Source organism: Castor canadensis, chromosome 5 (assembly GCF_047511655.1).
Source record: "Castor canadensis chromosome 5, mCasCan1.hap1v2, whole genome shotgun sequence".
Lineage (NCBI taxonomy): Eukaryota > Metazoa > Chordata > Mammalia > Rodentia > Castoridae > Castor > Castor canadensis.
Window position 1 is genome coordinate 20,633,552 of NC_133390.1, and position 23,027 is coordinate 20,656,578.

Consider the following 23,027-nt stretch of genomic DNA (forward strand, 5'->3'; position numbering starts at 1 on the left):
CCATGAAACAAAAAGGAATAAGAACATCTATCTATGCTCACAAGAGAAACTAATCTCTTACGCCGATTAATACTATTGTACTCTGCCACCAGTGAATGAGAAAACATTACCAAAAGAATCTTGTAAAAGTGTAAAGTAATAAACACAGCTCTTGCAAAGACATTTCCTGGATTTTCATTGAACTTAACGCAATATTATCTTTCATTTTGCTGCAGAATTTCAATTTAAATATTCATGATCATTGCTAGCTGGACATTTAACTGTGTTCTTCCTATGAATTGAAGAAAGAATTAAAAATACACTATCTATCTATATATATATATGTGCATATATTTACAGCAGTGGATACTCCTGAATATTCTAGACTTTGAAATTGTAACTACATTTAAGTCTTCCCATATCACATTGGAAGAAGAGCCTGTGACCTGTGACAGGTATGCTGTGTTGAGAAACACCCTGCTCCCCAGGCATATGTATCTAACAGGGCACTTGTTCTCCTTACATCATAACTATTTGCATGACTAAATGATGTTTTATACATTCAGACTCAATTTTTTTTCATTCAGCCACAGAAAGTCACTAAACGATATAAAATCTGGGAAAGTTTTAACCAAATTCCCTACTTAATTGAATTAGTATGTATCTCAAGGCACAATAGTGATCATTTCATAAAATTGTTTTTGTTCTATGCAATAAAGTTCTTAACAACACTACTGGAAGTGGACATAGTGTCTACTTCATATTTTTATCACATTTTAACACAGCAAATTCTATATTATAAGGTTAGTTGCTTGAAAAATCTTTGTCATATATTAGTGTTAATTGTATTTAATAGTTCTTTGGGGCTAAAGCAATGAAATCTAACTCAAAAATAGCAAAGAAAATGACATAAATAATTAACAAACTTATTTTATTTTATAAATGAAAAAGATTTTTTTTCAGGTGTGGCTACAAATATGATTGTACCATTTTATCTTTATGCCACAGTTGGCCTAATTCATTCATAATAAAATTCATTATAAAATGTACATTGATATGTGTGTATATCTAGAACTAGATGTCATACATATACATTTTACCAAGCAGTACCAGAGGAAAGGCGATTATAATTTTTGTTAGTTTCAGTAGAAAACTAATGGAGATTGTCTAACAATACTTATGAAAAGGGCATTTGACGAAGAGTGGTTTGACAGAAGCAAGCCTCATTCAAAACTTGTGTGTTGGGTTCAAACTGCAGACATCTTTGTTATGAAATTAACAACAATTAATGTGCTATTTGGGCTAAAGGTAATGATTTTAGTCACCTTTCCAATTAGCATTACAGATACCTGAAATAATCAATTTAGAAAGAACGAAGGGTTACTTTAGGTCTAGGTTTCAGACATTTCAGTCCATCTTTACTCCACCTTGGTGCTTTTAAGTGTGTGACAAGGCAGTACATCCTGGTGGGGAGGATGTAGTGGAGAAAAGTTGCTGACTCGTGGAGCCCAGAATGTGAACGACAAAGAAAGGAAGAGAACAGTGTCCCACTATCCTATTTAAGAGTACATCTCCAATTACCTAAAATCTTTTACTGGGGCCCCACTCTTAAAGGTTACAAAACTTCCCAATATTCACACAGAATGTGAAGGAAAACTTGTAACTCATGGGCCTTTATGTAATATTCAACATCCAAACAATAGCATTATTTTCATACTGGACCTTATTCAAAAGAATTATGAAGCTTGTGGCATTGTTTTAAAGTCATAACTGCTATATTAGGAAGAATATAGTGTGATAATTTAAATGCACTTAGTGATAAAATAGCCACCATCACTCCTTACCATTCAAGAAAGATACTATTAGAATTGCTCCAAGTTTTCTATATAGAAAAATAACCATATACTAGATGTGAATAATTAGTATTTTATAAGGACAAGAGATGCCTTTCAAATGAAAATGTACTTCAGTTATTCTTTTACCAAATGACTAGGTAAAAGAATTCCGTTGCTGAGGAAAAGCCAGCTAGCTTAATTATCTAAAGCTTTAGTTACTTAAGATATACTAAATTAGTTTATCGATCATTTATGAAAAAAGAGAAACTACAGCCATTATTAAGATTTCCATTTACACAGTCACAAGGAAAAATGCTGCTGAAATGTATAAATTTTACTCAGCAGCAAAGTGGATTGGAGATTTGAAGTCAATGGAACTAATTTAGCATCCATCTCAGAAAAAGTGAGCTGTTTTTATTTTTCTGTCTGTATTGTATGAATTCTTTCACCCAGTTTTTCATTTATCTCAGAATTTCAACATCTTTTCAGTTTTTTGCATTTGTATCTATTTTACTTATAAAACACAGTGATTGTATAAAACATGGTAGAGTGAAATAAATGAATACCTTCAGACCAATGTTTCCTAATATGCTTCTCTAAATTTCAAAACACTAAAGTACATTCAGATAAATGAAAACTATATCTGATGTGTACATTTCTAAAGAAACATTGAATAGCACTGGTTTGAAGTTCTTAAGTGAAGTTAAATCAATTTAAATCTCTTTGTCAATTTCATAAGTATATCTCTAGTACAAAGAAAAAAGACAAAATATTGTTGAATGAATCAATATTTTTCTCTGATTCTAGAGTTTTACCAACTCTAGGTAAATACATATTAACATCAAACTGATCTTAGAGATACCATAATTAAATAGTATATTTCATCTGAAAAACTTAGTTACATGCAAAAGGACAGTGGAGCATGACATTAAGATTAGAACCAACAGCCTTTAAAAGAGGTTATTTTTCTCAGGTGCTCAAAATCATAAAAGAAACTATTGCATGGCCAGGAATTACATTTAAAGGTCAGCCATTGCCCTTCTGAAGGAATATATGTCTTGACTCAAGTTATTCACACAAGGGAAAAACACAATGTTGCATTTAAGCATGGTTGTAATGAATAAAATACACTTCTGTTAAAGCTCTTGATTGTACACCTACCAATCCTTTGATTAGGGAAAACTCAGATGTACATGCAAGGGAAAAACACTAGGCTATTCACACACACTTAGACTGTTCATGTATTGAAAGAGTAAACTCTTAAAGAATCATAAGACGGGAAAAAGAATAACATTTTAAGAGTATTTACTTAAACAGGTATAAGTTTTTACCAATATTAACAATAAAAATATACTAAATAATTTGTACATAGATAGAGAAAATATATGTATATGCACATATACACAAAAATACTTGTATGTTCTTTTGTAAAATAAAACTTGTTTTCTCTCTCTTCCTGAAATAAAACTGAAAACATAGAGATTGAGACATATATTAGTAAAATCATCCTAATATAATTGTGTATATGCCTATTCCAAATTAAAGTAAACAAGGCCTTTGAAAACACTAATTTGCTTTATTACTTTAAAAATTGCTATTATAATGGAAATGGGCCTTATGAATAGATTTAGTGCATGCATTCAAAGTCATTCCCATTTGATCAAGTTTAAATTACTTAAATAATGATATCCTATTAAACATTGCTTTAACTTTTAGCATTTTATGCTTAGTGCTTTGCATCCTCCATGAGGCAGTACACCAGGTAGGCAAGCATAACTTCTCTTCTTATAAAGAGTTCAGGATGATGAACATCTTGATGATGAACTTCCAATATACATTACCTTATGTGAATACTTCCATAAAGGTCTTATTGTAAGATAATTTTTTATTGTACTCAGCACTAATATAACCTTACTCTTTTGTGCTTACAAAAACATAACAAAATTTAATCAACAAATTCAATTAAATTTCTTAGCTATATATTTCAGAGAGTTGACACTTAACCATTAGATGTAATGTGGACATAAAACATCACAATGCACACCAAAGTCATAGTGTGAACCAGCCCACAGTGCTCTGTTGAAACCATGGCATAGATCAAAGACATCAACTGGTAAATTATAAAACCTTAAGCCTGAACATGGATAAGAACTTAGGCAACAGCTTTACTTTACAAAAAGAAAAAAAAAGGAGAGTTAGTAATGAACAGCCTGATTACTAACAGCTGTGGCAATGGAAAATGGGAAGGCTCCACTCATTTCTATATCTGAGTCAATTTAGACCAAAGACTTACATATTAAAAGGAAAATGGCATTCTTTAAAAAAATTGTGAATATAAATGTGTGTGTAGACAGATTGATGATAGATAAACAGATACATAAATGATAGAAATATAGGTACATAGATAGATGATACATAGATACCCAGTCAGTTCTTTCCTAAAGAAATCTGCAAATATTTGTCTAACCATACTGTAGGGAAAACAGAATTTTGAGAGCATTTGGTGACCACTAGTAGAGGGTGATAATGAGGAAAAATAATGCTATTATGTCTTAATCTCAGTTGCCATTTCTGGAATTTTTATAGCACTAATTGACACAACATTTGGTACTCAGTATGAAGCAACTGCTCTGAAGAATGTGTTTTTTTCAATCTTCATCAGTAAATGCATCAAAAATACATGAAAGAACAACAGGGAACTTCACTCTCTTCTCTAGGGCAATGTTCATTCTCCTTCTGTAACTATAAATCCCCAGAGACCTTGATCATCTAGACCAGACACTGGCAAACTGTAGCTCATGGGCCAAGTCTGGCCTGTAATTTTGTGTCTTTGACCTAAGAAGGTGTTTTGTGTTTTGTTTTATTGTTTTAGGTTTTTGTTGTTCATTTTTGCTTTATAGTTTAAGGGACTGTGAAAACAAAGCAAACAAAAACAATGATTGAAATATTTTTGTCACTCTCAACTTCAACTTCTGTTAACAAACTTTGCCAACCTCCAATCTAGATACTGTAAAAATATTTCTCTGACTACTGACAATAATAAGTATACATGTAATTTTCTCCACGGTAGATAGTGTTCAAAAGCTAAATGTATTACCTCATTTGTCCTCATAACAACTCACCAGGAAGAGTTTTATTATTATCCTTGCATTGCAGATAGTCCATAAAAGGCTTCCATAGTTATATGACTTGCCAAAGTCACATAGCTAGGAACATTTGGAACTAGGATTCAAACAAAGGCTCATGGATTCACATTTTCTTTTCCTTTAGACTCCCATGTTTGAAAACCTTCATTGTGTGCTTAATAGATGTATGGGCAAGTTGAACTGATGAGACAAACATGTCATGTAGTTTTGAAGCAAATATAATTAAAAAATGATTAATGTACAATAATTTAAAATAGTAAATATGAATTAATTTTTACATAAAGACTCTCTTTGTGAACTCATAGAAGTACCTTTTTTATATATTCTTCATCTTAAGTATTTCTTTTTTTCTTTTTCTTTTTTTATTTCATCATTTTTACATTTATTTGCATGTGTATACATTGTTTGGGCTACCTCCCATCTCCCCCATTCACTCCACCCTGCTTCTTGTTCTCCGATTTTGTTGAAGAGAAAACTTAAGAGATAATAAGAAAAACAGAGCGATTTTGTAAGTTTAAGATATAGCTATATGGAGAGATTCCTAGTGTTGCTTCCATGCACATGTGTATTACAACCCACATTAGTTCATCTCTACCATATCTCCTCACTATTTCCTACTCCTTCCCTGAGTGGCTTCTGCCAGTTTAAGATTACTATATTCACTAGTCTTCAATGAGCACATCAACCACATCCAAGTTTTAAGTCTCCTTACCTTAGCATATTCCTCCCATGAGCATTCTCCCCTTAGTGTCTGACTCATGTCCAATAATATTACTGCATTTGTTTTAGGTCTATAGTCATATAAGTACGTTTAACATGAAAATACGCATTCAAATTCATGAATCATATACAGGGATGAAGGAATGTAATTCTTATTATTTACTCTGAAATGTCACAATCTGTGATTGAATTATACAAGATGATTTGAGTGAAATTTGGCTCAATCTTTGTAACTATATGTATCTCTTATTTGTAGACTAAGAATGAATTAAATATCCACATCATAATCACATGCACATGGATATATTGCTATGTTAATGGGAAACGTGTTCTATTTGCATGAATTTGGATCTCTTTTATCTATAGGACAGTAATATACTTGATGTCATTACAAACTGAGAATTCTGTCTTCTCATAAATGAGAAAACAAAATCTCATGTCCTTCTTATTTCTCTAAGCTGCCACAATTTAAAAAAATCATACATGCTTTTCTATTAGGAAGAATTTAAGAGATACCTCATTTATAACAGGTTAGAATGAAAATTTCTTTGCTTCTTATAACTGGATTTTTTGCAGAGGACTGTGTTTTGATACATAATTCCTCGTCTTTTTAATCTGAATACAATGTTGCAAGTGACTTTAGAAATTTTGTAATAGTAAACACACAATAATCCCCAACATAACAAAAATACCAGCATATAAATTGTGTTCTAACTTTGAAGAAAATAAAAAGGCTTGAATGTGAAATACATTTGTAAAAGAGTAGATAAAACTACCAATTACAAAAATGCCTAATAAGGAGTTGTCTAATAAGTATGCAATTTCAGGCAGTGCTGAAACTTGGCAACTATTTATTCATTAGAATAAGGACAATGTGTTGTGTTATATGAGAGTCAGAATGTCTCCAGTCTGCATAGCTGCCATGGAAGAAAGTCAGCTTCATCTTTTCCTTTGCAGTTCCTCAATCTCTTCCTCAATAACAATGTTAGAAATCCTCTGATTTTTCATCACACATGTATTAGCAGATGATTCTTGAACAGTTAGCAACAGCATATTGGTATTAAAACAGTATAGTTTTTTTTTCCCCTCTTTAGGTAGCTGTAGCACCACCAGTCTAAAATATTTAAGGTTTAGTATGCTCATTACATTATTACTTTTCTAAAGTTAGAAAATGTTCTTTGTAGTTTTCTAAAGGCTTCAGCTCAATCAAGAGTTGATTCTAAAACACTATCGGTATAAAGGATTAGCAGAAAATGGTTAATAATGAGGCAACATTTTTTTCTTGAATCATTGAGGATTCAAGAATTATTAAAAAATTACAATTCAAAGCATTATTTTCTTTAAAATCAAATGTCTTCAGAAGGTGACAGTTTTCCTTAGGGAGAGTAAGCAATGATTATACGTATAACAGGCAAACCTCACAAGTTTGCCATAAAATTAACAGAAGAGTAGAACTTCAAACGAGAGTGCCATTGAAAGAATCAATGCTCACTTGAGCAATTTCCAATGGGCTTTGATGAAGTAGAAACTATCAAGACATAGTCATAATTCCAAGTTGTGTGGAGGTTGATCAACTAAAATAACTAAAAAAAAATTAAGTTTTATAATTATTTTGCCTATGTTTATTTCATTTTGTCACCAGCCTATGTGCTTATTCCCTCATCTAAAATGTGTATTTGTGCATAGGTTGATGTTAGTGTTCCCCCTCTATGTTTGCATTTACACCAGTATAATTAAATAATCTAACACTTAAAAAGTAGCTAGTATCATTAAGTTATTTTATATTACATGTTTCTGTGATGTGATTGAAATTTCTTCATCAAGAAAACAATTAAAAACGTTGGATTTCCTGTGGTCTTAACATTACATAAACTTAGAGATGTTTCATTAAAAGTTGACAAATAAGTAGACAGCAGTTTTTCTGACATTAAAGAAAACAGACAGGTGTCAACAAAGTATCAGCTTATGTACTGCTTGACTAATGTTATAGAAATCTTCATTTGTTACCTAACATTTTCTTCAAAAAGTGTTGTTTGTTATCGTTTTATGGTGTTAGATTTCAGTCTTAAGGAAAAAATTTGACTCAAGGCTTCATGCTTATTAGGCAGGCATTCTTGAGCCATTCCACCAACCTTTTTCTCCGTCAAGTATTTTCAACATAGATTCACATAATATTTCCTTGTGTTGACTTCAAATCACAATCCACCTGATCTGTGACTCCCATGTAGCTAGGATTACAGGTGTGAGCCACTGTGTCTAGCTAGATGATTTTTTAAGAAATACATTTCACTAACACCATTGGATCTTGCATTATTTTCTTTTCAAATGCAAAGTAGATATGGCTAAGTGTCATAAAAAAGCTCATCTATTCAGCACACAGTTTTAACAAAAGTCAGAGGAAAAATTGAAAAAAAAATCCTAATTCAACTTTTTTGTTGCTAAATTACTCATGTTTAAATAGCAAAAACAATTCACTTTTTTTCTGATGCTGGACACCTATCAGCATACAAAATTTGGAGACATCTTACAAATTCTAGTATTTAATTTCACCATAAAGTTTAGATAACTTTAAGTGGTTTCTTGAAGTTTAATATTAAGGCAATGTGATCCAACTCCATGAAAATTCAGTGCCTCTACTTTTAAAGTGCTGGGAAATGACAGGATGGTTAACAGATGACAGGAATGTTGGTGGCAAGATCCAACATGTTTGAGCCTTTGTTTGAGCATCATTTCTCATTTTGTTATTTATGTCTTTTCGTCTTTCTCCATATCACATGCACAAAGTCTAAGTGGAAAGGCAGTTTCTAGGTTTTTCAAGAGGTGATTGGGAATTTACAAATTATTTCTGCCTTTTTGTTTTGTTTTCAATACTTTATGTTCACTTTTAACCATTGTTAAAATTTTACAAAGGTGATGTTAACTTGGTAAATTTCTCCCAGAAGGAAGTTCTGGGAAAAGTTGCTCTCTTCGGAAAACCAATTTACATGGCTAGCTGAAATGAACTGAGTAATTTTTACCATGCCAATGTTAAGCAACATTTCCGGGATAGATGCTAACTCTGAAAGCTTACAGAAGTGGAATTAAATATTTATGTGCTGACTCAATTACACTGGGGTCATTAATTCTAAAGTTTTAAATATTTAAGTACACAGAATGTTTGTTATAAGGACACTTAATTCCATTTTTTATTACATTTTAGAGATAAGATATATTGTTTGGAAAAGTGAGGAACCTATAAGAAAGTACGCTGTGAGTGAACTCCTGAGATGGAGTAGATTGCACTTATAAGCATAAAGTTAAGCATGTTTCTGTACATTTATGGTGTTTGAAAATGGGAGTCCATAGCAACTAGCACACTTCTAAATTAGCCTCAAAGTACTGATCATGTACACTAGAAAGAAGTGTGATCAACACACCTATCCTGTAGCCCACTTAGTGACACTGTTATACATGCACAGGAACTCACACATGAGTTCCATTAGTGTGGAGTGTCTGTTTGTCATTCTAGAACTGTTAAAGTGTGTTTCTCTACACATCCAAAGACAAATATCTATGATATCAGTCAGGGTGCTATTTGGGACTCTATTCCTCAGTATTTGCATCATATTAGGAAGAAAAGTACTGAAAATGTTTTGTTATTTTATGGATTTGTCTTTGAATCCTTCTATAAGACTTGTATAAATTTGATGAAAGAAGATTCTCAGTACACTTATAATAAATTGGGATAACTATGGTACCTTTGAATTCAGACTAAATGCCCTCATTTATGAAAATGTCCATTGCAGAGGCTTGTAAGTTATAAATCACACAATTTTAAAACAGTTATAAATATAATATGAATGATGGACATCTAAAGAAATATATTGCTGAATATTTGAATATGATTATACATGTAGTTCTAATACAAGGTTGAGATGAAGAGAACTTGGTAAGGACTTGTTAAACAAACTAACTGACTAACTCTTGTTCCTTCTGAGAATTATGCAATGCCTTACCATTTCCTTTAGAATAAATGCCAGTGTCCTCCTGATGACCAAATTCTTTGAATGATTGTTTCTGTGACTGTGCAACTGGCCAGCCTCAGTGTGCAGCAAACTCACTCTTGGTAATGGGATTCTATTTTCAATAGATTTTTCTCTTTTTTCAATCTATCATGTTTCTTGCTTCTGTGTTTACCCAATCCATAATGATTCTTTCCCAATTTTTCCTGGTCATTATTTACTTATTGCATAGGTTTTGTTGCTGTAAAAAGTTGTCACACAATTAATGGCTTAAAGCAACATGAATTCATTACTTACAGTCCTGTGTAAAGAACTCCACACAAGTTTCACTGGGTTAAAATCAAGGAATTAGCAGGTTGCATTCCATCCTGGAGACTCTACAAGAGAATCTGTTTTCTCCCCTTCTCTAGCTTCTAGAGGAAGTCCACATTTATTCCACCATGATCCTCTTGCTTCATTTTCAAAGCAAGCAACAGGAAATTGTGTCCCTCCCAAACTATAATTCTTCCTCATTCTTTTTTTATTTTAGGTTCTAATCTAGCTGAGAAAAACTGTTTAGCTTTTCTGACCCTATGGGATTATTGAACCCAATAAAGAATTTTAATTCTACTTCAGGGAAATATTCTCATTTCAAGGAAATCACCTTAATCTAACCTGCATAATCCCTTTGGCCATGTAAACTATTAGGTTTCAGGAGTTAGGATCTGTGAAGCTCATTTTCCTTACCAAACTCATTTGTCAAACCTCAGTACAAATAATTTCTCACTGTGACTTTTTTGTAGGTTAGTTAAGTCATTGCCTTATGAATTTTTGTATGTACACATCACTGTTGTAATGAAATAGAAGTTCAATAAGAACAGATGCATAGCTTATTTTTTATTTTGCTTTACATCCAGAATTTAGCATATTCTTTTATTCATAATTTTAACAGTGAAGTGAGTGTATTGGTAAATAACTCAATCATAATTGAAAATTACTAAACTAATAGTAATGTGAAATCAAAGAACTGAATAGTGGAAAAAACAGGAGCTAGACATACAAGAACTTTTCTTCAGCATTTTCATTGGCTAGGGTTAGAGTGGTCGGGTCACGTAAAACATATGGTATCTTTTCTTTTTTATTGTTTATTCGTTTATTCATATATGCCTACATTGCATGGGCCATCTCTCCCCCCTTCCCCCTGCCACCTTTTTCTCCTCCCCAACCCTACGCTTCCAGGATGAACCTGTTCTGCCATCTTTTCCAACTTTGTTGAAGAGAAAACATAAGAAATAATAAGAAAGACAGCCTTTTTACTAGCTTGAGATAAAGATAGCTATGCATCCTTTCTTAGTTTCTTAATTCTGTTCTTCCTTTCTGCCTCACCTAGCCTTGCATTGCTTCACCTTACCTCTTTCTCCTTTATCTTCCTGTCTTTATCTCATCTTTTTGCTTTTATACTTTTTATTTTATTTTTAATAAGAGAATTATATTAGTAATCTCTAAGGTCCATACAAATTTTACCATTAAAAGAGATTTATTCAGTTAGCTTTATTAAAAATTAAAATATCAAATGTAGTATACTTATATAATCAATTATGAAACAATGAAAAGACATGAAATAACATGATCTAACATAAAACATGTTTCCCTTCAGTGATATCTTCTTAAGCTATTCATGGAAAAGTGCTCACTATGTGATTTATATCCAGTCTTATTCCTAACCTAAAACAGAAAGATTAATATTACTTACCACTTCTAGTAACTTTATTTTGAGATATATATCCAAGGAGAAGTTTACCAACTTGTTTAATTTCAGAAACCTCAAACGATCACATTGGATATGATCCAATATATGTAATATCTAAGCTACCTCTGAATATAATTTGAGAACATGTAATATGTAAACCCATTTGGATTATTTCACATAATTTTCAAGTAATTTCTCAAACTGTGCTGAGGATTCAGTCTATTGTGGAGTACTTATATCCAAAAATTGATGAAATTTATTTAAAATATTTTAATTATGAATATTATTTTTATTCTTTAATTAAACTTTAAATGAGAGCGAGAGAAAATGGAGAAATACATACATATTTATTCTTATTACATAGATTCTATTTTTTGTTAAGTTTTATGAATGCTTATTTCTGTTATTATAGTGTATAATGTAATGATAATTACTTCATTGTGTGACTATTATGGTATACATGTTTGTGTCTCCCCAAATCCACATGTAGACATCCTAAGCCTGATGGGATGACATAAGAAGGTATGGACTTTGGAGGTATTCGAATCATGGAATGGAATCCTTATGGATGGAATTAATTCCTTTACAAGTGAGAGCCGAAGGAGGGTTTTTTTTGCTTTTGTTCAGCTATGTGAGTACACAGCAGGATGATGCCCATCTAGAAATCAGGAAACTCGCTATCATCAGATAGAAAACTGCTGGTATCTTGATCTTGAATTTTGAGAAATAAATGCTTGTTGTTTAAGGCACTCAGTACATGGGGCTTTAGCTAAAAAAGGACGAATGTACTACAACAGTAATTAGACAAGTGATTTAACTTTGATTTTATTATTTTACAATAAGCAATATTTTTAGTTAAAAGAACATATATTATTAATCAGGTTTATTTTCCTCTAACCATCTTATTTACTAAATGCAATTCATATTATGTAGATTCCTTGCTTATTCCTTTCTCCTGTGGGTGTTGGGCTATATTTAAGCAAGCATTTTGAATGGGCTGAATGGTTTGTTATGGATGCCAAACTTTCATCATGTTGGTTAATTGTCAAAATGGAAGACTCTTATCAGTGCGCAGCATGGAATAAAGGCACTTATTTTTGCCAAAGACTATGGCTACTACTTCTGTCATTGACACCTTATTGTTTATCATATATTTAGGAAGATCATCCAGAATTCCTTCCATGCCAGGGATCCAGAGGGCAGCAGTAGCTTGTGCATGGTTCTGGTGATAGCTATGACTTCAGGAAGCCCAGTCACATTGAACTACGTCTCCAGAGCTCTAGCTTCCATTAAGACTACAGCAATATCATTCGTTTTTCTTTCCCATAAGGACGGTAAATTTGAATGGCTTTCTATTCCCTAATGCTGAGCACCTCGGAATTCGTCTGTCTTCCTTTAGCACAGCCCATTCCTATTAGCTAAAATGTACATTAACATTCCTACCATGTCCTACTGGGGTTTTAATGAATAGGGTCTTAGTGGATTTTTTCTTTTGGTATTGATTTGAATTTAATATAGCAAAATATTAATCTTTTCTAATTGTATTTGTTAACTATATCCAAGGCACTATGCCCCATCCATCACAAACATGCTTTATTTTCCTTTGGGGTTATTGAAATGTTTTTTTAAAAATCAGACTTTTGATTGTGCGTCTTTCTTTCCTTCTTTTTCCTCCATCCAAAAATTAACATTTGCTGAGACAATGGGTTGTAACACTTTTTTGAAACCTCAGTTTTACTTTCATCTGTTTACATGGTTTTGGAGTGAGCTGTTTTCTTTTGAATAACGGATTGTAGCACTAAAGTATAAGATGTTTGAGAAATACTGAATTTTAAGGTTTCACAGTCCTTCTGGTTGTATATTTATTTAAATTATATGAGCTCTATATTTTGAATGCTATCATCAATATTTTGGAACTTTTTAAATCAGAAAATATAATATCATATATCATCAGTGGATATAGTTATCTCAGTTATAGTAAGGTGTGATTTTTACACACTTTTGTGTTCACTTTTTTATGATATAAACAGGGATATAGTCCTACAGAAGTGAGTTATGATCCTTGCATACATATATAAATTGAAATTCTTCATCAACTGTAACTTAAATCTTTTTTTTCCATCTACAAATTTCTAATGAAATATGAACAGATATAATCTTTTTCTAAATTTATATATTTTTAAAACATGGCCCAAATTTTAATTTATAAAAATGGCATTCTTTAAAATATGTTCTTTACGTACGACCCAAGACTCACAGAAATTGACTCACTCACTTTTTTTTGCAGGAAAGTATGACTTTTAAAATGGTATATACTATTTTGACCCATTTTGCTGAATTCTGTCATTGTCAGGATTGCTTTTATGTATACAATAACAGTTTTAATAGTTAAGTTTTAACTTTTATACTTTTACTTTCATGTTTTGCAGCCTCATAAATTTTAATTGTATTTTAAATCACTAAAAAGGCCTCTAGCTTAGTTACTTTTACATTTTTTATTGTGATAAGGAGAGTTAACAAGAGATATACCCTTTTAAAATATTAAAATTAAGAGTGTGGGACGTAGCTCAGTGCTAGAGCAATTGACAGGCATGCCAAAGGCCTAGGTACTATCCTTAGCACTGCAGAAAAAAATAAGCTTCAAAATACAGACTTGTACAGTCACAGAATTATAGAACAGATTCTAGTAATTCTCATCATGCTTAATTGAAAACCTCATTTCTCATTCCCCCACCATGTAGCCATTCTGTGAAATCACACAGTATTTTCTCTTCTATGACTGATCTAATTAATTTAGCATAATATTTATTTCTCCTTATTATAACTTATGGCAGTGTTTCATTAATTTTAACACCTAGTAATACTCTATTATATCACATTATCTTTCTTTTATTATCATTGTTGTCCTGGGAGTGCATTTTGACATTAACAAAAGTTCCTAGAGTATATTAAAGTTGAATTTACCACTTCTATCATGCTCCTTATCTCCCTCTCGTTCTGTTACCCATTTGTCTCTTGGTAGACATTTAGGTTGTTTTCATACTTCAGTCATGATGAAAAATGCTTCACCGAACATGAGACTGCAGACATTTCTTTGAGATCCTGATTCAACTCTTGAATATGTGCTCAGAATCATGGATTTATGTCCATGACCTTGAAAGTCAGTATATGAAGATCTGAACTACTGCCTAACTTTGAATTGAAAATCTTGAAATATTTACAGACTGTCTTATAGAGGTTCCTTTCTTTTCCTAATAAATTAATAACAAAAAATTAACCAAGTTGTCACTTTTATTCCAGGAGATCATTTTTACAATTTAGCTTCAAACTCCTGTCCTCATTTAAGCCGTTCACAAGTCAGATAAAAAAAAAAGGCACCAATCTCACAGAACTGGAAATGATGCAGCTGGAAATTATGTCTAATAAACTGAGTTGTGATGAATATTCCAAACTCTAATGTGCTAGAAATTTTATCAAGGGTTATATAAAATTTCTCTTTTTTAAATAAAGTGCATATTCTTTTCTTGGGAAAACATTAGGCAGAAAACTAAGAAAGTATAAGTATATATTTACCTTATAAATGCAACTGTATAACACATGGGATAATTCATTTCTTTTAGAATGTATATTTGATGATGATCAGTAGAAATATTTAACTTTAGAGGATGAATACTATATACATGTATTTATAAGCAAGTACTTATTTCTGAAAAATAAATGGTTAAGTTATGAATTTTATGTTACATTAAATTCTGTAGTGTGAGAATATAAATGCATTTAGTTAAACTCCCCAATACTTAAATTTGATAAAATGCAAATATTCGAATTTAAGATTAAATAGAGTAATATAAATTTGTTCTTGAGCTTGCTAGTTTGTTAGAAACTGCTCTGAGTAACCTCAGTTACAAAAAAGGGCTGTTCTAATGTTCTGTACATGACTATATTTTTACATTATATGCTTTTAATTACAGCATGGTAAACTTTTCACATGTAAAATTTAGTATTTAAGGGTGGGCACAGTAAATTATTCCTATAATTCCAGCTACTTGGCAGGCAAGAGATAGGAGGAAATGCTTTAAGGGCAAGCTCAAGAGGAAAAATTGGGACATCTCAAATAACAAACTTGGCTAAACTGGACATGGTGGTACATGCCTGTAATCCAGCAACTTGGAAGGTGTAGATATTAGGATGATACTTAAAATCTGGGCTAGACCAAAAGTTTGGGAGACCTATTTCAGCCAACAAGGCAGTGTGATCATGTATATCTGTAGTCCCAACTACCCAGGAGCCAGAGGTAACAGGGTAGCGATCTATGGCCAGTCCTGGGGAAAAGCATAAATTACTCTCAAAAATAAGAAAGCAAAAAGGCCTAAGCATATGTCAAATGGTAGAGCACAAGCACAGGCCCTGCGTTCAAATCCAGTACCACAAATAAATAAGTAAATAAATTCCACCATACATTTTTCAAGAGGAAATACATATGTTGTAGTTTTGGTGAATTATATATGACTACAGTTTGAAATTTTCAGTTGTTAAACTAAATTACATCTATTTGAATATATAATTTTTCAATTTTGCAATCAAAAGATCATCAGTCTCATATTTCCAGAAGTTTTTGAGCTATGTTAGAAACATGAAATGAAGAAACTGCTCCCTCTTTGCCAACCATTCAGTGTTCACCCCTTAATTTTGACTCTCAGCCAGAATGGGAGCATCATACCAAACGCTCCCAAGGTTATTCTAAAAAGACTCTGTGTCTCATATGTCATGATTCTTCCTGGATGAAAACTATAGATAGTACTGAAGTTCAGTGGAAAATAAGAACCTCATTCCACTATAATAATCAGTATAGACAGGAAACAATAACCCTTTTGGGGATGCTTTGATTTTATTTTTGTTCTCCATTTTAAAATTGACATATAAATTATGCAAACTTACCATATACAGTCTGAAGTTTTGAAGTATATACATATTGTGCAATGGTTAAATTTAGCTAATTAACAAATGCATTATTTCACATACATATGACTTTGTGGTGAGAACCTACTCTGCATTTTTCAAAAATTCAATATATTGTCATTGACTGTAGTCAAATTGCTGTATATTTCTTGAATTTTTTCCTGTTATATAACTGTCACTTTGCAATTTTTGTTCATCTCTCCTCCACTATAAACTTCCTAACTGTAATAACCACCGCTGTATTCTCTACTTCTAGGAAATCAACATTTTTAGATTCCACATATGTGTGATAATGTAGTGTTTGACCTTCTGAGTCTGTCTTATTTCTCTTAATGTAATATCCTCTAGGTTCATCTGTCTCTGCAAAGATATAACATTATATATCTTTATATACATCTATCTATATATAAATGTTTATGTAACATTATATATATAATGTTATATAAAGATATAACATTAGCCTAATTGTTGATTAAAAGATGAATGGATAAAGGTGGAATAGTTTAGCAATGGAATGTTGTTCAGCCTTAAGTACAGAGAAATGCAGTCACTTGCAGTCAGTGAGGTTTGACTCTAATACAGAGGTTGTGTAGCATTTATGCTTTAATTCATTCAAAGTGCTTCCTCAGCTATAGGTCAGAAAATTAAACAAAAAATATTATGGAAGAAAACACAAGTGAATTAGGTGATTATATCACATACATTCCCGAAACACAAACATCAATTCATGGTATGTATTTGACCAAAAAGCTATGTTCTTACCACTAAAACATCCAGTTTCTTCTTCTACTACCTTAGATGGCAAGAAAATTTAATTAAGGGGATTTGTTCAAGTACAATATATTTGATATATTGTAAGAAATTTTGTAAATCCACAGTGAACCTTCACCCCGCACAATATAAAAAGAGTACTTAATTAAAATGATGAAATAATAAGCACATATTTAGAAGAATTTACTCACGAGCTGTAGGAAAGAAGACATAGATTGAAATATTTTCTACTAATCTATAAATATTTTCCAGAAGCATTTAATTACATAATTTCTAAAAATGATCAAAAAATTTTAAAAAGAGCTCTGATTATATGTCCTAGTAAGACTCAGTCATAAAGTTCATTTTTTTTTCTCATTGGAAAATCAGGTCAATTTCTTTTTTTTTTAAATTTTATTATTCATATGTGCATACGAGGCTTGGGACATTTCTCCCCCCTGCCCCCACCCCCTCCCTTACCACCCACTCCGCCCCCTCCCTCTCCTCCCCACCCCCTCAATACCCAGCAGAAACTATTTTGCCCTTAATTCTTTTTGATCTAACCTTTTCTCTAGATACTGTTCTGCTTTTCCTATTGGCCTCAGTTGCTTTTAAGGTATCTGCTTTAGTTTCTCTGCGTTAAGGGCAACAAATGCTAGCTAATTTTTTAGGTGTCTTACCTATCCTCACCCCTCCCTTGTGTGCTCTCGCTTTTATTGTGTGCTCATAGTACAATCCCATTGCTGTGTTTGCCCTTGATCTAATGTCCACATATGAGGGAGAACATATGATTTTTGGTCTTTTGGGCCAGGCTAACTTCACTCAGAATGATGTTCTCCAATTCCATCCATTAACCAGCCAATGATAACATTTCATTCTTCTTCATGGCTGCATAAAATTCCATTGTGTATAGATACCACATTTTCTTAATCCATTCGTCAGTTGTGGGGCATCTTGGCTGTTTCCATAACTTGGCTATTGTGAATAGTGCCACAATAAACATGGGTGTGCAGGTGCCTCTGGAGTAACCTGTGTCACAATCTTTTGGGTATATCCCCAAGAGTGGTATTGCTGGATCAAATGGTAGATCGATGTCTAGCTTTTTAAGTAGCCTCCAAATTCTTTTCCAGAGTGGTTGTACTAGTTTGCATTTCCACCAACAGTGTAAGAGGGTTCCTTTTTCCCCACATCCTCGCAGGCATAATCACTGAGAAAAGGCATAAAGTTCATTTTTAATGACACAACTTTAAACACTTCTGATCACTTTTGCTGTAATTGGCCCATAAAGTTATCCTTTTTTATGATTTAAGTTTGATTTAAGAAATCCATATATAATTATTATTCTCAGGAAATTTTAATATTTCTTCCTTAAATTGCGTAACAATAATATTTTATTATATTATTAACATGACCTGACATGGTTATTTGACATTTCCCTCTTATCTATTTTTTATTCTTTATTTTCCTTGACCAGAAAAAGTACCTTGAACAGTCTTTTAAGGCTTTAATTTGGAATATCTTTTTACTTTGCTGAATTTTCAATCTCCATTTTGTGTTCTTAATTCTAACCTTCTTGTAAGCAGCTTCTTCTTAATTCATATTCAAATGCTTCTAAATTCTTAAAGTGAATACATTAAAAAAAATCCTTTGGGCTGGAGGCATGGCTGAAGTAGTAGAGCACCTGCTTAGCAATTATAAAGCTCTAAGTTCAAACCTCAACACCACCATAAATAAATAAATAAACAAATAAACAAATAAATTTGAAGTAGCATTCTTTAGTAACTTGGGAATAATGAAGGGATATATTGGATATGAAATTTTATGAAAATATAGCCTTTTAATATCTTATAATTGCTAATATATTTTTCTCTTCTTTGTATCTTAGATAATATATGCCAATGTTATAATCAAAGCTTTGATTCAAGGGGATTTTTTAGTATTATATTTTTGTAAATGTCTTGGGATGGGTGAATTCAACTATGACATGTTGTAAGAACTTTTGTAAATTTTACAATGTATCCCCCAATAATTAAAAATTAAATTAAAATAGAAAATAATAGATAAATACTACTTGTAGTTTGATTGCTATAATGAGAAATATATACTTTAAGATATCTTCTTGTGAAAATTGCTAAGCTTATTTCTGAACAAGCGGATGTTTGTGTTTGCTTTTGTAAATGTTCCATGGAGAGATGACAATAAATATGTTTTCTACTTGTAGAACGCACAGTTCAAAATATAAATGTAGCAGATGGAAAATAAGCAGTTTAAAGATGTTTCATATCACATGGCATCACAGAAATGCAAATTTAAAAACTTACATTACACTACATACATTTGCTTGCAAAGATTTTAATATTACTATGTAGCATATTGAAAAGGAAGAAATTATTGTGACCATCTGTCCAGTGGACATTGGTTAATGAAAGTGGAAGCATCTAATCTGAATGATCTGACATTGAACTCGGATTGAGAAAGAGTTTGCCAGCCCATCAATGCTCCACAGATCATTCAGTTTCCAGGAACTCCCTTCATTTATCTCTTTAAAGGTAAAATAGTGTGTTGTATCCATGTAAAAATGCCCCTTCCAGGGCTAGAGGAGTAGCTCATGTGGTAGAATGCCTGTCTAGCAAACATGAAGCCCTGAGTTTAAACACATGTACCACCAAAAAAATTAAAAAAATTAAAATGCTCTTTCCAATGACCTTTATAAACTTTCATTCATGACATTCTATGGAGGATGCCTTCATCTTTGGCACAATTAAAGCATGACGACATAGCAGGAGGAAGAGACAAAAACATATTTGACGGAATTGGGAAGAAATGCAAAGAATATCACGAAGAATGTAACTTTAAAAGTTGGTCCTTCTGGAAAAGATAACTTTGATTTTGTAGGTGAAGATATTAAGATTAATAAATTCCAGGGAAATAATCATCTTAAATATGAGATTTTATGTGACTTAAAAAAATCAGTTTTTTTATATCATTTATGGCAATACTGTTTTTCTAAAGGGAAGAAATCATCAAATCAATGATATGATGCACATATTTGTCTCATTATGTGAACTTTAATATTGAAATAATGATACTAATTTCTCAAGCCAGATATGAAATGCACACTCTTGCTTTGCCATCATACTTGGTAGCCTGTGGAATTGAATGTCAATTTATTCAGAGACGTAACTACCCTCCATAATTGCTACCATTAACCCTCAAATCACTTAACACAACTGTCACAGAAAAGGGAATGATTTTATATATATATATATATATATATATATATATATATATATATACACATATATATGTATATAATTTTAAAAGGACCTATAGAGAACTTATAATTAAAAACAAATCACCCTAGCTAAGCATGGTGGATCACACCTGTAATCCTATCTACATGTGAGGCACTGGCAGGGGGATCATGAGTTTGAGGTCATCTGGGCAAAATTGGTGCAATCTATCAAGACAAAAAAATGAAATCACTCTTACAAGTATTATTGGTACCTCTCTCTCCATTATGTTTGAATGTTAATAACATTAAGATTATGCTGTTTACTGCATGTGAAGCAAGAATGGACACATTTTTTCTATTAAGGTAACTTGATTTAAATTTATATGAATATTTATTTCCTGGTAAAATGAAATGTATTAGCATCTTCTATACATGCCTCTGCAGACTCAGCATCCTAATTTTACTGTAGTATATTTAGGTAATATTGCTTGACCAATGGCAGACAAAAGCTTGAAGCAGATAAGCATATTTTCAATGTGTTTCTTGCTTTATGACTTATTTGAACTCAAATATTCCAATATATTTTCTATATACAGTAACACACTCATCTCACATCCTCATGTGCCTTGAAATCTGAATGGAAAGCAAATAGAATGGAATGGAATTGATGATAAGATAGGAGAGCATAGGATAACAGAATAATTCCTACTAATTATTCTTGAAAATATCTTCTTATAGAAAGATAAATATGAACTTATTTTGAATAAAATGAGTTAATATATTCTATACAATTAATGAGAATAATAATATTGCTGGATGTCAGATTGATGACACATACATTAACAATGTGTATATTATAATCTGCAAAGTGGGAAATTTATGTGTATCACTGTGCTTAACCAAACTTTGGAGTAATATAAAATATTATTGCTCCTTTTAATAACATTCTAGCTCATGAAATTATAGCTATAGTGTAATAATGTAATTATTTTTTCACAAAGAACATTTGGTTTTTCTCAGTGTTTCTCTATTTATCTATCAACCTATCTACTCTCCCACCCAACACACACACACACACACACACACACACACACACACACACTCTATACTGAAATTAGAAATGTAACATTGCTGTTCCTAGTAGGAAAACAGACACTATGACAAATAATTATATTTTGTTACAAAAAGGTTATGTAAATAATACAAAAGTGTGTCAAAGGAATCCTTAGAAATAGAGACTGTAAGAATTGCTTGTATCTATTAAAGAGATAAGGAAAAACATGCAAGATAAGACCCAGATACTTTTGCAAATATCTTGTTTTGTGTTTGAGAAAATTAGGGAACTTCCAGACAAGTAGGTCATAAAGAACATGAGCCAAGGCAGTAGCAGCACACTGGAATAGGATGGATGTCCAGAACCACTTCAGGTTGTGCAAAGGGACACATGCTGTATCCTTCAGGCATTAATAAGCATTCTGCAAAGTGCAAAACAAAGGACAGAATATGACTAAGTTTCTGATAGAAACAAATATGGCATGAAAAAAGTGTCAATCTTGTAAAAGTCAATGGTAGGATATTAAAGAGCCAAGAGAAACTTAAGACAGAAGTTGGTCTGAAAATGGGACCACTGTTGTTACATTCTGTGAGATCTGTGCATTGACAAAAGAAAACAAATATGTTGAAAAAGTGTAGTACACTGAATTATCATACCATTTGTACTTAAAAAACTAAGCATTTTATGAATTACATTTGCATGTATGTTTATTGCATATGTGTCAAATTATATGTTATTTAATTTTTATGGCAACATTTTGAAGTAAGTGTTTATTACTGATTTGATAATGTAGCGATTGTGAGGGCCAGTAATTTCATGTCCTACAAGATCACATCCTGAAAAGGAAGATTTAAATAAGTTTAATTTTGCCAAAGAATTCATGGCTTTTCAACTGAAGCCAATAGGAAAAGGGGACCAGGAACTAGAGAAAAGGTTAGATCAAAAAGACTTAACCTAGAAGGTAACACACATGCACAGGAAATTAATGTGAGTCAACTCCCTGTATAGCTATTCTTATCTCAACCAGCAAAAACCCTTGTTCCTTCCTATTATTGCTTATACTCTCTCTACAACAAAATTAGAAATAAGGGCAAAATAGTTTCTGCTGGGTATTGAGGGGGTGGAGGGGAGAGGGAGAAATGACCCAAGTCTTGTATGCACATATAAATAATAAAATAATAAAAAAAAAGAATTCATGGCTTTTTAGGTTTTAAAAAAAAAGAATTCATGGCTTTTTAGGTTTTAAAAAAAAAGAATTCATGGCTTTTTAGGTTTTTAAGTATTTATGTGTTTTCCTATATGTTGAACAAGCAGCAGAAGAGTGAAAATATTTAAGTAATGAAAAGATTAAGATGCAAGAGACAAATACTGGTATTGAAGGATAAAAATATGTAGAAATAAACTTGCAGACTAAGCTTAAAGAAAAAGCATAGGATCTCACAAACACACACACAGTTTCTACACTTGCACAAATATTAAACTATACAGAAATATTTATATTTTTTCACAAATAAAAGATATCCCTAAACATTACAAACAGAAAAACATTATGCAAGACTTAAATTTATTTATCATTATGGGATTTACAGAAATATTGCAAAGTAAGAAGAACTTCTAAA